Source organism: Rhinopithecus roxellana, chromosome 4, assembly GCF_007565055.1.
Source record: "Rhinopithecus roxellana isolate Shanxi Qingling chromosome 4, ASM756505v1, whole genome shotgun sequence".
Lineage (NCBI taxonomy): Eukaryota > Metazoa > Chordata > Mammalia > Primates > Cercopithecidae > Rhinopithecus > Rhinopithecus roxellana.
The window spans coordinates 29,240,973-29,260,821 of record NC_044552.1 but is presented as its reverse complement, the minus strand read 5'-3'; the positions used below and the strand labels follow the sequence as shown (position 1 = coordinate 29,260,821).

The window sequence follows — 19,849 nt, the reverse complement described above, 5'->3', positions numbered from 1 at the left end:
TGGCTTTTAAACAACTAAGGGCCAAAAGTAGCAAAAATGAATGCACAATTGAAATGAGATTCCTATTAACAAAACAAATTTACTGTAATTATGATAGCTAGGTAATCCTTGTTCTCTTATACATTTATATATACTTACTAGTGGCACCAAATATTAGTATACCCAATTTGAGATATAGTTTGTTGAAATATATTTGGACACAGCCAGGTGTGATGGCTCACACCTGTAATCCCAGCACTTTGGGAGGCTGAGGTGGGAGGATTGCTTGAGCCCAGGAGTTCAGGAACAGCCTGGGCAACATAGTGCAACCTTGTCTCTACAAAAAAAAATAAAATAAAAAATTAACCGGGTGTGGTTCTGCATGTCTCTAATCCCAGCTACTCAGAAGGCTGAGGTGGGAGGATCATTTGAGCCTAGGAGGTTGAGGCTGTAGTGAGCCATGACTGTGCCACTGTACTCCAGCCTGAGCAACAGAGCGAAACTCTGTCTCAAAAAAAAAAAAAAAAAAAAAAATCAGACGTGTAAATGCTCATGGTTTTTGACGAGGTCATACCACTTCTGGAAATCTTCTTAAAATAATACAAACTAGCCAGCCACAGTGGCTTTTCCATGTAAATCTCAGCAACTTGGGAGACTGAGGCAGGAGGATCACTTGAGCCCAAGAATTTGAGATCAGCCTGGGCAACATAGCAAGACCTTGTCGCTCTAAAGAAAAAAAAAAAAAAAAAAAAATTAAAAAAAAAAGAGAAAGTAACACAAACTAAATGATAATTACAACATCTACTGCTACTAATGTTGAAAGTTTACCATGTAACAGACACTGTAGAAAGCCCTTTATGTGCATTACTTTAGTCCTCACAATCCCAAGAGACGTTGGTAAATGATAGCCTTGTGTTTTAGACAGGGAAACCATGGCACAGAGAAGGTGAGTGACTTGCACAGCACCATACTGCTGCCGTGTTGTCAAGCTAACATTCTCACTCAAGCAGACTGTGTTCAAGAAGCCATACTTTTTTTTTTTTTTTGAGATGGAGTTTTGCTCTTGTCGCCCAGGCTGGAGTGCAATGGCTCGATCTCTGCTCACTGCAACTGCCACCCGGTTTCAAGAGATTCTCCTGCCTTAGCCTCCTGAGTAGCTGGAATTACAGGCATCTGCCACCACACCCGGCTAATTTTTGTATTTTTAGTAGAGACGGGGTTTCACCATGTTGGTCGGGCTAGTCTTGAACTCGTGACCTCAGGCGATCTGCCTGCTTCAGAAGCCTCCCAAAGTGCCTGGGATCAGGCATGAGTCACCGTGCCCAGCCAAGAAGCCATACTTTCAGTTACATATGATAAAAGCTTAGGCACAAAAATGTTCATAGCAGTGTTACAGAGTATTAATAAGTTGGAAGCAATGTATATCATTCATGAATTATGGTCATCCATTCAGTAGAATAATTTTTTAACAGCTTAATTGAGATAAAGTTCACATACCATAATATTCTCCCCTTTAAAGTGTACAGTTCAGGCCTGGTGTGGTGGCTCCTGCCTGTAATCCCAGTACATTGGGAGGCTGAGATGGGAGGATCATTTGGGACCAGGAGTTCAAGACCGGCCTGCTCAACGTTGCGAGACACCATATCTCTATAAATAAATACATACATAAAATAGAATAAGGTAAATCAAAAATAAAGTATATAATTCAGTGGTTTCCAGCATATTTCCAGATTTGTGCAACTATTACTGCTGTCCCACTTGGGAACATTTATAACCCTGAAAAGAAATCTCCCACTCCCCATTTCCTCCTGTTTCCCCTAACCTTAAGCAACCACCAGTCTACTTTCTGTCTCCGTGAATTTGCCTATTCTGAACCTTTCGTATAAATGGGATCGTATAATGTATGGCCTTTCATGATTGGCTGCTTTCAAGTGAAATTAATAGTTGTAAATATGCACCTAATAACAGAGCTTCAAGATACATGAATCAGAAACTGACAGAACTGAAAGGACAAATAGATCTAAAATTATAGTTGGAGATTTCAATACCTCGCCTCTCTCAATAATTGATAGAACAAGTAGACAAAAAATAATTTAGAAGATGTGAACTACATTATCAACTAACCTAATTGACATTTACATAGTATTCTACCCAATACAAGCAGAATACACATTCCTTTCAATTGCACACAGGACATTTACTAAGATAGATCGTATTTTTGTTCACAAAATAGTGTCAGTGTTGGCCAGGTGCGGTGGCTCACGCCTGTAATCCCAGCGCTTTAGAAGGCCAAGGCGGGCGGATCACCTGAGGTCGGGAGTTTGAGACCAGTCTGACCAACATGGAGAAACCCCGTCTCTACTAAAAATACAAAATCAGCCAGGCGTGGTGGTGCATGCCTATAATCCCAGCTACTTGGGAGGCTGAGGCAGGAGAATCACTTGAACCTGGGAGGCAGAGGTTGGGGTGAGCTGAGATTGCTTCATTGCACTCCAGCCTGAGCAACAAGAGCAAAACTTGGTCTCAAAAAAACAACAACAACAAAAAAAAAAACCAAAAAAACAGCGTCAATGCATTTAAAGTGACTTCGATCATTTTTTAATTTTTTTGTCATCAGTCCCTTTTTGTCATCAGTTTTACTCATAGATAATAGAAAGTGTAGAAAGTGATGGCTGGTTTTAAAATTCATATGGAAATGCAAAGACCTAGAATTGCCAAAACTACTTTGATAAAGGACAACAGAGATGGAAGATTTAACACTGATTTCCAAAACTTATAGTTGCAGTGATTAAAACATGGTATTTGTGGTAACTGGTGTAAAGATAAACAGATCCATGGAACAGAATAGAAAAGTCCAGAAAAAAAAATATGGTCAATTGATTTATGAAGAAGCTTCCAAGGCAATTAAATGGAAAGAGTATTGTCCTTTCAAAAACAAAGGTTTTGGAACAATTTGGTCTTCATATATAAAAAAGTGAATCTTGCCGGGCGTGGTGGCTCAAGCCTGTAATCCCAGCACTTTGGGAGGCCGAGACGGGCGGATCACGAGGTCAGGAGATCGAGACCATCCTGGCTAACACAGTGAAACCCCGTCTCTACTAAAAAATACAAAAAAAAAAAAAAAAAAAACTAGCCGGGTGTGGTGGCGGGCGCCTGTAGTCCCAGCTACTCGGGAGGCTGAGGCAGGAGAATGGCGTAAACCCGGGAGGCGGAGCTTGCAGTGAGCTGAGATCCGGCCACTGCACTCCAGCCTGGGCGACATAGCGAGACTCCGTCTCAAAAAAAAAAAAAAAAGTGAATCTTGATTCATACCTTACATCATACATAAAAGTTAACTCAAAATTGATCATAGACTCAAATGTAAAGCCCAAATTTATAAAATCTCTGGAAGAAAATCTTTGTGACTTTAGGTTTGGTAAAGATTTCTTAGGTATAACACCAAAAGCATGATTTATAAAAGAAAAAAATGATAAATTGGACTTCATTAATATTAAGAATATCTCTTTGAAAGCCATGTTTAAGGGAATAAAAGGACAAGCCCCAGACTGGGAGGAAATATTTATGGAAGATATTCTGATAAAAGACTTGTATTTAGAATATGTAAGGAATTCTCAAAACTCAACAATAAGGCCAGTCGCAGTGTCTCCTGCCTGTAATCCCAACACTTTGGGAGGCCAAGGCGGGTAGATCACTTGAGGCCAAGAGTTCAAGACCAGCCTGGCCAATATGGCAAAACCCCATCTCTACTAAAAATACAAAAATCAGCCAGGTATGGTGGCAGGCACCTGTAATCCCACCTACTTGGGAGGTTGAGTCACGAGAATCGCTTCAACTCAGGAGGCAGAGGTTGCAGTGAACAGTCAACAGATTGCGCCCCTGCACTCCAGCCTGGTTGTCAGAGTGAGACTCTGTCTCCAACAAAAAAAAAAAAAAAAGAAAAGAAAAGAAAAGAAAAAACACTCAATAAAGCAAACAACCTAGTAAAAAAAATAAGCAAAAGATTTGAACAGATGTTTTGTCAGAAAAGATACATGAATGGCAAATAAGCACATAAAAGATGATCAACATCATTAGTCATTAGTGAAATGCAGACTAAAACTATAAGAATATACCATTACATCCTTACCAACACTTTTAGGCTTCAGGCTTTTAAACTGAAGACATTATAGTGTCTAATCTCCAGATAAGATTTTTCAGATTAAATTTAGAGAAGACATTACAGTGTCTTCAGTTTAAAAGCCTGACAGTAACAAGTGTTGGTGAGGATGTGGAGCAGCTGAAACTCATGCACTTGTGGTGGGAATGTAAAATGGTACAACCACTTTGGAAAACAGTTTGACATTTTCTTAAGGACTTAAAACTGACACTACCAAGTGACCCAACTATTTTGCTCCTAGGCATTTATCCAAGAGGAATGAATACATATGACCACATAAAGATTTGTTTACAAATACGTGGCAGGTTTATTTGTAATAGGCAAGAATTGAATCTATTCAAATGTGCATCAACAGAGACATTTGTGGTATGTTCATATGATGAAATACTATTCAACAATAAAAGGGAATGAACAATTGATACAACTTATTTTATTCTCAATATAATTATAGTAAGGAAATGAAGGCAGAAAAAAATGGCACGTTATATGGAATTCTATAAAATCTACTCAAAAAGCAGATCAGATTACCTGGAGACCTGAGTTGCAAATGGATGACTTATGCGGGAAATATTTGTGAGTAATAGGTATGTTCATCATCTTAATTGTCATGATGACTTCGTGGATATATGTACATATGTCAGAATTTATCGAATTGTATACTTTAAACGTGTAATTTATCATAGCTTAATTGTGTCTCAAAATCTGTAAAAAAAAAAAAATACTTCATGTGTTCTTCAACGTTTATAGCATGCTGCTCAAATTTCAGAATCACATGAGGGATTGAGACTAATTTTTAAAATAATTTTTCAGTGATTGGGTTTGAGGTAACTCATGCATTATATATAGCAGATTTGCCTATTATTATTTTTTTTGAGACGGACTCTCACTCTGTCGCCCAAGCTGGAGTACAGTGGCGTGATCTCAGCTCAGTGCAACCTCCGCTTCCAGGGTTCAAGCGATTCTTCCACCTCAGCCTCTTGAGGAGCTGGGACTACAGGTACATGCCACCACGCCCAGCTAATTTTTTTTTTTTTTTTTTTTTTTTTGAGATGGAGTCTCGCTCTGAAGCCCAGGCTGGAGTGCAGTGGCGTGGTCTCGGCTCACTGCAAGCTCCGCCTCCTGGGTTCACGCCATTCTCCTGCCTCAGCCTCCTGAGTAGCTGGCATTACAGGAGCCCGCCACCACGCCTGGCAAATTTTTTTTTTTTTTTTTTTTTTTTTGTATTTTTAGTAGAGACGGGGTTTCACCATGTTAGCCAGGATGGTCTCGATCTCCTGACCTCGTGATCCACCTGCCTCAGCCTCCCAAAGTGCTGGGATTACAGGCATGAGCCACCACGCCTGGCCAATTTTTGTATTTTTTTTTTTTGTTAGAAACGGGGTTTCACCGTGTTGGCCAGGCTGGTCTCGAACTCCTGACCCCGTGGTCTGCCTGCCTCAGCCTCCCAAAGTGCTGGGATTACAGGTGTGAGCCATTGCGCCTGGCCTTATAACTTTATTACAAAATTGAGAAACCAGATGTTTTACTTTGTTTTCTGAATTTCTGAATGCATTTTCAGAATGATATAAAATGTTAAATTTTGTTTTAGATTAGAATATTGTTGTCCAACTGGATGATTAATAAAGAAAAAGAAAAGAAAGAATGTAGTGAGACCCCCTAAGTACAAAATGGAGGAAGTCAATGGACTTCCAAGCTTGAGATAAATTCTTATGATCTTGATTGGATGATTAGGTATTGGTGGTAGAGAGAATAATGGCTCCTCAAAAATGGAACTTGTAAATATGTTACCTTATAGGGCAGAAAGGACTGTGCAGACGTGAATAAGGTTAAAGGCTTTGAAATGGGGAGATCATCCTGGGTTACCCAGATGGGCTCAACTTAATCACATGGGTTCTTAAAAGTGGAGGAACTTTCCCAACTATAGTCAGAGAGAGAGAGAGAGATGGCTACAGAAGAATGATCAAAGAAATGCAGTATTCCTGGCTGAAGATGGAGGAAGGGGGCCACCAGCCAAGAAATGTGGGCAGCCTCTAGAATGTGAAAAAGCCAGGAGATGAGTTCTTTCCCAGAGCCTCCAGAAGGAATGCAGCCCTGCCAACACCTTGATTTTAGCCCAGTGAGACCCATTCTGGACTTCTGATCTCCAGAATTTTAAGATGATAAATTGGTGTTATTTCAGCCACTAAGTTTGTGTTAATTTCTTTATTTTTCTTTCTTTATTTTTTTTTTTTGAGACGGAGTCTTGCTGTGTTTCCCCAGGCTGGAGTGCAGTGGCATGATCTCACCTTACTGCAACCTCCCTCTCCCAGGTTCAAGTGATTCTCCTGCCTCAGCCTCCCGAGTAGCTGGGATTACAGGCACGCGCCACCATGCCCGGCTAATTTTTGTATTTTTGGTAGAGATGGGGTTTCACTATGTTGGCCAGGCTGGTCTCAAATCTCGAACTCCTGACCTCAAGTGATCCACCTGCCTCGGCCTCCCAAAGTGCTGGGATTACAGGCATGAGCCACTTTGCCCGGACTGTTTGTGTTAATTTGTATGGCATCTTTAGATAACTAATACCATATGTAAGTGGGTAAAACTCAGAATTCATACTGTGCCAGAGGATTGCAATGGAAAGTGAACTCTGTATTGTTAAAATAACTTTCTATCCCTTGGAAATTGTTTTTCCTTCCACATAGCAAACCTCATTTTCCCCAGAAGTAAAACATATATTTATAAGTTACTTTTTAATGAATAAATACAAAATAATAGAGTTGGAATAAACCTTAGATATGATTCTAGTCTAACCCCCCGAAAGGTATAGATAGAAAAACTGAGTGAGGGCCAAAGATTCCACAGCTAGTTAATGGTAGATCTGAGTTTACTGGCCCTTTCTTCCTTCCATATTTTCATGGTGGGGATTTAAGATGGCCAAGGTTTTTTATTCTTTCTACACAGACTCAAAATGTTATTCTTGTACAATTTTTCTCTTAGGCATATAATGGACTTTGGGAAACAATTTCTATAATAGTGTTTTAATGAGATAGCACTATAAGAGGATGCAGTATTACGTAAAACTTTTGTCTTGGGTTTTTTTCCCTCTGCGTCTCAAGTCTGAAACATCTCTTCCTCCAGTTGCTAGTAAATGTATACTCAAATATTGGCAGCTAGGTGTGGTCCTCTGTTCTTGATTGTCCATATTTAAACCACACTAATCCAGTTAATAAGATAATTCTCTGTGTGTTGTGTATGCACAGACATATTCTTATAATGCACTTCAGAGATAGATTTTAATTATGCTTGGGTGTTCTTAATCAGTACTCCTGATTAGAACAGAATTTTATTTTTACTTTTATAGTTGAACACTCAGGTACAGTGTAATTCTCCAGATTAGATTTTTCAGATTAAATTTAGAGAAGGAATGTACTCAGCTTGTAATGGCATTTCAGCACTGACTCTATAGTGTCTAATATTTTGCCTTCTTTACATTGACTGTGATTTTGAAAATTGTGATTCATCTCATCATTTATTGAGTACTGCTCCTGTGTCATTTACTTATACTAGGTGGTGGGAGTACAGAATGAATAGGACACATTCTCTATATGTATAGTGTTTATAGACTTTTCTCATATGTTACCTTGTTGGCTGGTTCCTAGAAAACATCAGGAGACTTGGACCAAACTCTTCAGCCCTAGTGAATCACGTCAAGGTACTCTACCCTGTGGCACAGGTAGAAATATGACTTTCTGTAAAAAACCTAGACAAATAATAGGGGCTCATTCCTACTGTCTTCACCCTTATCAAAATGTAAGTTCTATGGAGACAGAAATTGTTTCCTGTTGTTTAATGCTGTATCTCCACTACAACAGTGCCTGGCACATAGTAGGTGTTCAGTAGATATTTGTTGAATAAATAGCTGAATGGCTTCTACTTATCCTTCAGCTTTCAATTAATTTATTATTATTATTTTAAATTTCTGTTTCTTTTTAGAGATGGAGTCTCACTATGTTGGCCAGGCTGGTCTTGAACTCCTGGCCTCAAGTGATCTGCCCGCCTCGGCCTCCCAAAGTGCTGGGATTACAGTCGTGAGCCACTGAGCCTGACTCACAACTACTTTTTTTTAAGAGTCAGGGTTTCACTATGTTGCTCAGGCTAGACTCCAATTCCTGGCCTCAGGCGATCCTCCCACCTCAGCCTCCAAAGTTGCTGGAGGTACAGCACGTGGCACTGGACCCAGCTGCTGCCCTGACTTTAACAGTGATGCCTATCGGATGTACCTTTGAGCTAAGGGGTCTCTTGTCTTGGTGCAAAGCTGGATACAGCTTATGAGAGATAAGAGGCATAAAATTAGCTGGCATGGTGGCACATGCCTGTAATTCCAGCTACTTGGGAGACTGAGGCGGGAGAAACGCTTGAACCCAGGAGGCGGAGGTTGCAATAAGCTGAGATCGTGCCATTGCACTCCAGCCTGGGCAACAAGAGCAAGACTCCATCTCAAAAAAAAAGCAATGCATAAAGTCAAGAAGGAAAGTACCAGAGAAGGATTCAGGTTGCTTCAGGGGGTAAAAGAGCAGTAAATAGTTTTATTTGAACAATAGTATGGTGTGGTATTAAAAGACAATGAGAAGAATAGTGCAGTAACTTCAGACACTTTCTAAGTGCTGTAGATCTTTTAAAATCCATCATAGTTGTCTTGCTGACTTCTTTAGTGACGATTTGAGTTTTAATTATTCAGTTATGCTGCCAAAAGTACTGCAGGTTGTCAAGTATCATTTATCCAAAATGCTTGGGACCAGAAGTGTTTTGGATCTTGGATTTTTTCAAATTTTGAAATATTTGCATATTTCTCTAAGAGAAAAAAGATATTTTGGCATGTAATGCATAATATTTGCATAATTTTAATCCAGTGTTCTAAAATGATTGTACCCACCAGAATCTACAAACAATAAGGAACTGTGGTTGTTTGCTGCAAATAACTATGACAAACCACACTGTATCACATGTATTAGCCCATTGTGACATTGTCAATTGACCATATGTACATACGTGTATACATGAGATACAGTATCTTGGGGATGGAACCCAGGTGTAAACATGAAATTTATTTATGTTCATATGTACTTATACACACCACCTGAAGGTAATGTTATACAATATTTTTATTTTTTTATTTTTAATTTGCTATTTTTTTAAAGTCAATACATTTTTATTCAAGGAATTCCATGTTATGATTTCTTCCACTGTCCATCAAGGCCACTTTAGATCCACTAAAGAGCTGCAATCAAAAGATTTATCTTCAAGTTAGCCCTTTTTAATGAAACTGATGCTTATTTTAATCCAGTTGTCTGTCAGCCCATAATTCTTTTACTTTGGCTTCTGTCATCTCCTTTTAATAAGGATATACTGATGAACACTTCAAAATTCGCCAAGAATCTTTGGGATCTAATTTCTTCAACCAGTTTACTTTCACTGTAGGTGTGGTTCTGCCTGGTTCTCAATTTGACACCCTCTCTTAACATGAATGAGCTCAAATCATATTCGTTCCTAAGTGATCACACTCAGGAATAGTACAGATGTGTGGAATATGCCAGTACCTTTAACTCTAGACATCATGTTCTCAAGATAAAAGCCATTAAAACAAAAAGCCATCGTATGTATCGTCAACATGAAATTGTAATGCAAAATTAATACTGCTGAGGATTTCCCTTATATCCCATGCTGTTTATCTATTTTACAGTCCTAGAATCAGTCTTTTTTTTTTTTTTTTTAAGAGACAGGTCTGTCTTTGTTACCCACGCTGGAGTACAGTGGTGCCATCAAAGCTCAGTGCAGCCTCCAACTCCTGAGCTCAGTCCTTTTGCGTCAGCCTCCCCTTCCTGAGTAGCTGCAGCTACAGGCACATGCCCCAGTACCCAGCTAATTTTTAAATTTTTGTGAAGATGTGTTTGTTACTTTCTTGCCCAGGCTGGTCTTGAACTCCTGGTTTCAAGCAATGCTCCCACCTCAGTGTGGAGATTGCAGGCTTGAGCCACTGTGCTTGGCCTGGAACCAACCTTGATGGCTATCAATACTCCCATCAGTTAACTGTCTCAGGTATCATAATATTCCTTCTTATGTGTATCAAAACTCATACTGAACAATGAGTTCTAGGTTGCAAAAGGATTTATTTTTTGCATTTATCCATAAGTCTTTGTCCACAAGTTAAAAACAGTGCAATATACAATATTTTTAATAATTTTGTGCATGAAATAAAATGTGCGTACCTTGAACCATTAGAAAGCAGAAGTGTTAGGTGTGGAGTTTTCCACTTGTGGCATCACGTTAGAATTCAAAAAGTTTCAGAGTTTGGAGCATCTTGGATTTTGGATTTTTCCAGTTAGGAATGCTCAACCTAATCGGAAGTGAGACTTGGACATTAAAAGTTTGAAAGCCACGGTTTTATTTGCTTAGTAAGTACATAATTGCAACAGTACTTTTTATCTTAATTATTGTGTAGAATCTGATGACTCCTCGACATGTCACCCACACTTCTCTCCTGAGCTCAGGCCTTATCTCTGATAACCTTCTGGACATCGCACAAGCATCCCTTGCTCAACACACCCCAGCCAGAGTTCTCTTGCTCTCCATAAAAAGCACTCTAAAATGTTTGAATTAAATTGAAGAGAAAGAATACAAAGTCCTGATGAGTGGAACCATGAAATGTTTCATCTTTTTTTCCCTAAGTTTAAAAAGATCATGAAAGTAATACATGTTTAAACTATTTAAATAATATAAAAATAAAATCTAAGAAGTGAAAATTCCTTCTTATCCTCCCAAATCTCATTCTCCAGAGGTAACACTGTTTTAGTAGTTGGGTAAGTTATCTTTCCAAACTTCTTGTATAAATAAGCAAATATACAAACACATATATACTTTTTCCCCCTTGGAAACAGGATCATGTTACAAATCATTCTGCAACTCACCATTCACTTAACAGTACATCTTGAAAATCCATCTGCCTTTTCATGTGATTATTAGAAGATTGTTTATGTGGAATGGGTAAGACCCCACCTGCTCCATATTAGTGATATTTTCCAAGGTTAGCTGTCTTAAAGGGAAACAATGAAAAAGACATTTTGGCATGTAATGAATAATATTTGCATAATTGTAATCCAGTGCTCTAAAATGATCACACCCACCAAAATCTACAAACAACTGGGAACCATGGTTGGTGGCTGCAAATAATTGCTATAAATTACACTGTTTGTGCCAGGTGCGGTGGCTCATGTCTGTGATCCCAGCACTTTGGGAGACTGAGGCAGGCGGATCACTTGAGCTCAAGGAGTTCAAGACCAGCCTAGCTAACATGGCGAAACCCCATCTCTACTAAAAATACAAAAATTAGCTGGGCATTGGTGGCTCACACCTGTAATCTCAGCTACTCAGGAGGCTGAGGCAGGAATATCATTTGAACCCAGGAGGTGGAGATTGCAGTGAGCGAAGATCAGGCCACTGCACTCCAGCCTGGGCAACAGAGCAAGACTCTGTCTCAAAAGATTAAAAAAAAAAAAAAAATTACACTGTTTGTGTTACATGTATTAGCCCATTGTGGCATCATCAGCTGACTTTTTTTTTTGTAATGGTCCAGATAACCAGATCATCACTGGGCACTATGCACCATAATAATACACTTCATTTACTACAATGCTATTCTTTTTTCCTTTTTTTTGACAATATCTTGCTCTGTTGCCCAGGCTGGAGCGCAGTGGTGCAACCATGGCCTGATACTCCTGCCTCAGCCTCTCCAGTAGCCGGGACCACAGGCGTGTATTTTTTATTTTTAGCAGAGATCGGGTCTCACTGTGTTGCCCAAGCTGGTCTTGAACTCCTGGGCTCAAGCCTTGACCTCCCAAAGTGCTGGGATTACAGGTGTGAGCCACTGCGCCTGACATTCTTTTATAATGGATGAACATTTACAAAATATTTTCCCAATTCAGTTGTTTGGATGTTTTTGTTTAGACTCTTAGCTAAATGATGCTCTACTGTATAGATTTATCTCATCGTTTTTAAAAACTATATTTTTATAAGTATGCACATGCCAAATTTTACTCTAACATTCCTGTGACCATCCTCTTAAGGAAAAACTTTGAAATACTTTAATTTAGCCATACAGTTAAAATTTGGCTGGAACTAAGTGATCTGTGTTTAGCTGATGAACAGATCCATGCCTGCATTCTTCCTGTTCTTGCATCATGACTTTTTCATCTCCCCTTGATTCTTTTCCCTATATGCATTTAAGCCTGTCTGGTTCTTTTCTCAAGCCTTTGCTCTCTACTTCCCTTTCACCCAAAGCATTTTATGTTTCCCCTTTATAACCATAGTATAAGTATCAAACTTCTTACCTGTGACTTCTGCCTCTTTATACATCTCTCTTCTACTTTTAACTTTCATGTTCACAATATGCTATCTTTCTCTTATTTTCACTTCTTACCTTCTCCAACTTCAGAGAATCCCCACTGCCTAGTGTTCTTGGGAGATGCTAGAGGATACACAAAATGCCACCTCCCAGAAGGTCGAGGCATTTTTTTCCTTAAAAAAAAAAAAAAAAAAAACCCTTTTAGCCAAATACTTCTAAGAAATGCTCCATTTTCTCAGTAGTATCTTCAGAAAGATTTCAGAGGTAATTGCATCTACAAAATAAAGACTAAGTGCTAAGAAAGTGAGCAATCCGATAAGAAAATGTAAAATAAAAAACATTATTACGCAATTTTTTTTTTTTTTTTTTTGAGACAGAGTCTTGCTCTGTTGCCCAGGCTGGAGTGCAGTGGCATAAACTTGGCTCACTGCAAGCTCTGCCTCCTGGGTTCACGCCATTCTCCTGCCTCAGCTTCCCAAGTAGCTGGGACTATACAGGTGCTCGCCACCATGCCTGGCTAATATTTTGTATTTTTAGTAGAGACGAGGTTTCACCATGTAGCCAGGATGGTCTCGATCTCCTGACCTCGTGATCCGTCTGCCTCAGCCTCCCAAAGTGCTGGGATTACTGGCATGATCCCAGCCTGGCCTTTTTTTTTTTTTTGAGATGGAGTTTCACTCTTCTCTTCCAGGCTGGAGTGCAATGTTGCGATCTTGGCTCACTGCAACCTCCGTCTCTGGGGTTCAAGTGATTCTCCTGTCTCAGCCTCCCGAGTAGCTGGAATTACAGGTACCTACCACCATGACCAGCCAATTTTTATATTTTCAGTAGAGATGGGGGTTTTTCCATGTTGGCCAGGCTGGTCTCGAACTCCTGACATCAAGTCATCCGGCCGCTTCGGCCTCCCAAAGTGCTAGGATTACAGGATTGAGCCACCTCACCTGGCCACTAAATTCTTGTAAAAATCCCTTGAGCATACTACATGATATATTGAACATAGTTGATGACCAAATGGTGATGTAAAAATTCCATCAGGCCCAGCATGGTGGCTCACTGTTATAATCCTAGCACTTTGAGAAGATGAAGTAGGAGGATCATTTGAGCCCAGGATCACTTCGAGACCAGCCTGGGCAACATAGCGAGACCCTGTCTCTTCTGAAAAAAAAAAAATTAGGTGTGGTGGCACATGTCTGTAGTCTGAACTACTAGGGTGGCTGAGGGGGAGGATTGCTTGAGCCCAGGAATTCAAGGCTGCAGTGAGCTATGATGGTACCACTGCACTCCAGCCTGGGCAACAGAGCAAGACCCTGTCTCTTAAGAGACAGTAAGAAATAAAAATTCCATCAAATATTTTCTCTTAGGGTATAAAACCAGAGACAAAGATGAAAAACGGGAGAAATGTCCAGTGGTTCTCAACCATATCTGGCTGCACATTAGGATCATCTAACATGCTTTTTGAAAACACCATTACCCTGGCCCCACCACAGACAAATTAAATCCAGACTCTGTGGGCTGGAGTCCAGGCATCAGTAGCTTTTTTAAGTTCCTCAGGTGATTCTATTGTTTAGCCCAGGTTTAGAAAAATACTTAAGAAAGCTGAAGGATAAAACCAAAATGTCCAAAGTCTATCTAATAATACTTCTAGACATAGAGGACAGAGACATCAAAGGAAAAGAAATAATGCTAGAAAATTTTTCTGGAGATTCCGCAAAGACTTGTCTTTAGCAGTTAAGGGCCAGAATATCACGGCCCCTGCAGGAATTAAGGAAAGAAGACAAGTACCTTGACATATCCTTGCAATGGATCTGAACTCCAAAAATAAGGATTATTACGTCTTCCAGAGAAGAAAAGATGGGAGCCACAGTGTGCACTCTGGAGGGAAAGAAACCTACCTGGCCTAACTGATCCAAACACAGGTTCTGCTTTTCCCCCCAGATACCGCTCTCCAGTGCGTCCCCCTAGCTCACTCCTGCTTTCTGGGGCTGACCCCAGACCTAGAGCTTCTCCAGCCTCTCCTGAGAAGAGCTGCTCTTAACAGTTGGTGTTTGGGAGGCAACTTTCTCTTCTTTGCTCTCTCCTTCGGTCTGACCTCATCTGCTGTGTAGTGTTCAGAAATTCCCCCAAAGTTCTGGTTCAGTTAGGAACACTTGTTTTCCACCTCAGAGTTTTGCAAATTTTAAAAACTTTCTTTTCATCCCAGCATCTTCCTGGGGAGAGGAAGTTGATGACTTAATCCTGTCGTTCGACTTTTTTGAGGCCAAATAGGGTAAAATCATATTAAGGGGAATAATACTGTATTCAGGTTCATCCTTTAGTATGTAATGGTAACATCTGGATAGTCTAATATTTTCTGGCTTTTTTGTTTGTTTAATATAATCCTTTGCTTTCTGTTTACTTAAAAACAGTAATTTATCCAACTCAGCATTCAGAGTCAGGGAAAGTGTGGTCTGTTAGCTTTGTTTTCTTCAGTAATTACTTGTACTGAGAAGAAAAATAAGTTTACCAAAGAAATATCTTTCTGAAAACTCTCCTGTTAGTAGCATAATCTGAGGCAAGACACTGATATTTTAACAAAGAGAACAATACAGTAATTTACGTAATACACATAGGGAATTGGTGGATATGGCTTTAAAATGACTTCTCATTTGGGGGACCTGATAGTTTAGTTATGTTAACTGAAGTTTTCAGTACACTGTTGATAAAATATTAAGTGTGTTCTCATTTTTCTGTTATGTCTCAGGTGTTTGCTGACTAGCACTTTGGAGAGTGTATGCTTATCTGCCATGTCCATAACAGAACGAACTGTGTGTTCCCTTTCTGATGTACTGGGTAGCAATTTTTTGCCTTTCGACAGTTCAGCACAATAAGCTTTATCATAGATTAATATCCATAGCTACATAGTGATATTAAATCCAGAATAAACCTAGGGTGAGGGAAAGAAGAAAAGTCTCTCAGAAAAACGGTGAAACGGTCTCAGTGTCATTACAGTTTTTAGGAATTGTCTGTCCTTACTGTCTTTTTTATATAACATTCAATCAAGGAAAAAGTTTCATTTGTTTTGTTAGCTTACAAAAACCTATACTCCTAATGGCTTAGCTGGAATTAAGGGGAAATACTTGGAAAATTCAGTTTATTTCTTTATTCTTCCAGCTTTATCTGCTTTTGAAAGTTCAAAAGTTTGTTTTCTTGTTGTTTTTATCTTTGTGTTTTAATTATTCATAGTACTTCTCTTCATATGGACTCAGTACCACTGACAAGAGCCATCCTCTGAGATTACTGAGATGACTTGCATCCCTTGAAGTGCTGGAGCCAAAAAATGAAGAGCTAATTCCTTTATCAAATGGGATTTAGAAAGCTAGTAAATCAGCTTATACAGGTTGCCTATTTACTTGGATTTAAACAAGCCATTGTTTTCAAAATAGCAAGGTGTGAGAACCAAAAGAAAATGTTTCTTTTTTTTCTCTGTCTTTTTTTTGAGACAGAGTCTTGCTCTGTTGTCCAGGCTAGAGTGCAGTGGCATGACCTCAGCTCACTGCAACTTCTGCCTCCCAGGTTCAAGCAATTCTTGTGCCTCAGCCACCCAAGTAGCTGGGATTACAGGCGTGTGCCACCACACCTGGCTAATTTTTGTATTTTTAGTAGAAACGGGGTTTCATCATGTTGGCCAGACTGGTCTCAAACTCCTGGCCTCAAGTGATCCCACCCGCCTCAGCTTCCCAAAGTGTTGAGATTACAGGCATAAGCCACTGCCCAGCCTGAAAACATTTCTTCATTGACAGTATTTTCATTAAAAAGTTTAGCTGAACTCCAAATGATGAACATTCAAAAGAAAGCATTGTCTTTGGATGTGTTGTAGTTATGTTTGCTCAGTGCTTTGTTTTGATTTTTTTGGTGACATTTGTGCATGTGCGATCTCTCTAGCACTCTGAATGATTTGAAAGCAAGTTGCGGATATCATGACACCTCACCCTTAAATACTACAGCATGTGTCTCCTATGAACAAGGATATTACTCCACATAAAACCATAATATTATATCACACTCCAGAAGGCTAACATATAGTAATAATAAGCTAATACACAGTCTCCTTTTCCAAGTTCTTTATATATTTTGTCCCTTAATCCAGGATCCAGCCAAGGATCACTGATTACTCTTGGTTGTCATATCTCTATAGTCTCCTTCAATCTGGAACAGACCTCTCATCTCTCTCTGTCTCTCTCTGTCTCTCTCTCTCTCTCTCTCTCTCTCTCGTCTCTTTTTTTATCTTTTAAGAGATGGGGTCCTACCCTTCGGCCCAGGCTGGAGTACAGTGACATGATCACCGTTCACTGCAGCCTCAAACTCCTGAGCTCAATCAATATCCTTCCACCTCAGCCACCTGAGTAGTTGGGACTACAGGCGCACACCACCTTTTTGGTTCTTTTTTTTTTTTTTTTTTTTTTTTTTTTTTTTTTTTTTGAGATGGAGTCTCGCTCTGTCGCCCAGGCTGGAGTGCAGTGGCCGGATCTCAGCTCACTGCAAGCTCCGCCTCCCGGGTTTACGCCATTCTCCTGCCTCAGCCTCCCAAGTAGCTGGGACTACAGGCACCCGCCAACTCGCCCGGCTAGTTTTTTGTATTTTTTAGTAGAGACGGGGTTTCGCCGTGTTAGCCAGGATGGTCTCGATCTCCTGACCTCGCGATCCACCCATCTCGGCCTCCCAAAGTGCTGGGATTACAGGCTTGAGCCACCGCGCCCGGCCCACCTTTTTGGTTCTTTATGTCATTAACATTTTTCAAGAGTCTAGGCCAATGGTCTTATAGAATGCTCCACAATCTGTTTTTGTCTTTTCTTCTTGATTAGTTTCCGGTTAAACATTTTTGATAGGGATACCACATAGATGATAGATAGCACATCTATATCACATCACTACATCATATTAGGAGACAGAGTAATAGCAGTTTTTTTCATTATTTGTGATGCAGAGTTTGGTTATGATGCAGATCACTTATTAAAGTGGTATCAGTCAGATCATTTTATTTGAAAGGTCCTTTTTCTTTTTTAATAATTAGTTATCTGTGGGGTACTTTGCCAACAACCTCTCACCTGGTGGTTTTAATTTGTTCAGTGCTTTACACCCAGGTTTACCCAGAGATCTATTGATGGATGTCAGCATCTCTGAATCCCCAGGAAATTTTTTTGTGTGCATATATTTTCCCAGGCATACAGTCCAGGACCCTCCAAATATTTAAGAGATCTTTTCCCTCTGTTATCGAGGTGCCTTTTACAAGTTTCTGTGCATCACAGAAGCATGTTATAAGCAGTGAGTTTCTAGAAGCTGGGAACCAATGCCGTTCTTCTGATTTTCCTGATTATTTAGCCAGCCTCATGTAGAGCTAGGTACATAATTTTTGTTGTTTGTTTGAGAACGATTTGTTCTGGCCTTTCCCTTATCCTGAGCCAAACATTTGGATCTTTTATGTTTGGTATAAACTGTACTAGAAACTAAAGCAGAGGGACTTAGCCCCTGGTTTTTGGTGTTCTCTTTGAAGATTTTGGGCACAACAATTGGATTTGTGTCTTTGTTGAACTGAAATCAATAGTTGTCATTTGGAAATGAGTTAAAACACTACAATGTATGTTTTCGTTGTCTAGTTACAATTGTATCAATAAGACATTTTCCACAAGTGCAGAAAGACTGACTCTGTAGACAAGAAGGCTCAGGAGATGACTTTAGGGTACCTTAAGTTTGTTATCAGCCTAATGTGTAATAGCTGTAGGAGTGATTCCTTCTTGATTTTCCCTGACCAAGCAGGGAGCAGTTGGAATTCATCATGGCAGTGGCTAGGTGTGTTTTGTTTAGCCTGTGATTAGCCTGTTGGTTACATTGGCTTGCCTTGCATGAAAAAAATGTCTGACAGGTGACCAACAATAACAATAAGAACTAACATTTGAATAGTATACCTTAAAAATACACATTATACCACTTCATCCAGAAGATTATCTGTGAAAACAGTTATTTGTATTCTAATCACAGGTAAGGAAAAAAGTCTTAGAGAAGTTAAGGTAGCCAACATCAAACAGCTTGTAAGGAGCAGAGGAAGAACCCCCCAAATTCCATTACAGATTCCTTGCACTTTTTGTCTTACCATTCTTTTTTTTTTTTTTTTTTTTTTTTTTTTTTTTTTTTTTTTTGAGACGGAGTCTTGCTCTGCCACCCAGGCTGGAGTGCAGTGGCCGGATCTCAGCTAACTGCAAGCTCCGCCTCCCGGGTTTACGCCATTCTCCTGCCTCAGCCTCCCGAGTAGCTGGGACTACAGGCGCCCGCCTCGTCGCCCGGCTAGTTTTTTGTATTTTTAAGTAGAGACAGGGTTTCACCGTATTAGCCAGGATGGTCTTGATCTCCTGACCTCGTGATCCGCCCGTCTCGGCCTCCCAAAGTGCTGGGATTACAGGCTTGAGCCACCGCGCCCGGCCGCGTCTTACCATTCTTAAAGGTAGAGGCATTCTAGGGAATCTAAATATGAACAAAACATGGACCTTGCTCTGAAGGATCTTTTAAACCTAACAGGCGCATAGACTTATAAATCTCTTACAGACGACAAACCGATAGAAGAGCTAAGGAAGTACATAAAAGGGCAAAATGGTCTACAAATAGAGGGTCAAGGTTGGTATGATAGAAGTAGCATTTAAGGGAGGTGGATGTTTTGGAAACAAGAAAGGGAGTGACCAGAAGAATGACTATGGGAAAGCCCTGGGCTTGTTGTAGAAGTGGAATTGGCCTAGTTTGGCTAGAGCATGAGCTGCATGAAAGAAAGTAAAAGAAAATAGTGGCAGCTAGAACTGAAAGATAGATTAGGGCCAGATTGTGAAGGGCCTTGAATGCCACATGGAAGAACATTCTGTAGGTATTTTGGGCAGGAGATGAAAAATGACCCTACAGAAGGCCCAATCATGATGATAAATGGTTAAACATGTTTAAGTTACCAATCTGTGCTAATCTTTAAACAAATGTTATCTCACTGCTGCCTCACTGTAACTCTATGAATAGTGTACTGTGTCCATTTTGCAGATGAGAAACGAAGGCTCAGCAAGATTAAGGAAATTGGAAATGTCAAGAGCTGGAGCTAGGACCCAGACTTGGGTCTGTCAGATTCTAAGCCTGCTCTGTGTCTCACTGTGATTGATATATTGTCACTTCTTTTATTAAGAACTGATAAGGTCTTAATCCTCTGTCAAGAATATGGCTATAGAAAAAGGATGTTTTCAAAGTTGTGAAGGAACTGCTTCTCACCATGTTATGATGAGGAATGTAATCACTACCCAACCTGACTTGTACTGTTCTCTGTTTTGAGACCA

The 19,849-nt window shown here is 39.9% G+C and overlaps 1 protein-coding gene and 1 non-coding gene across 5 annotated transcripts in view; one reads left to right on the top strand and one right to left on the bottom strand.

Moving 5' to 3' along the window:
* FKBP5 (FKBP prolyl isomerase 5) overlaps positions 1 to 19,849 on the top strand; it is a 116,148-nt gene that overhangs the window by 27,899 nt on the left and 68,400 nt on the right. The gene's annotated exons all lie outside the window — the stretch shown is intronic.
* LOC115897188 lies at positions 10,218 to 10,339 on the bottom strand. The gene has a single exon (XR_004057117.1). It is a non-coding gene; the product is annotated as a small nucleolar RNA SNORA40 (small nucleolar RNA).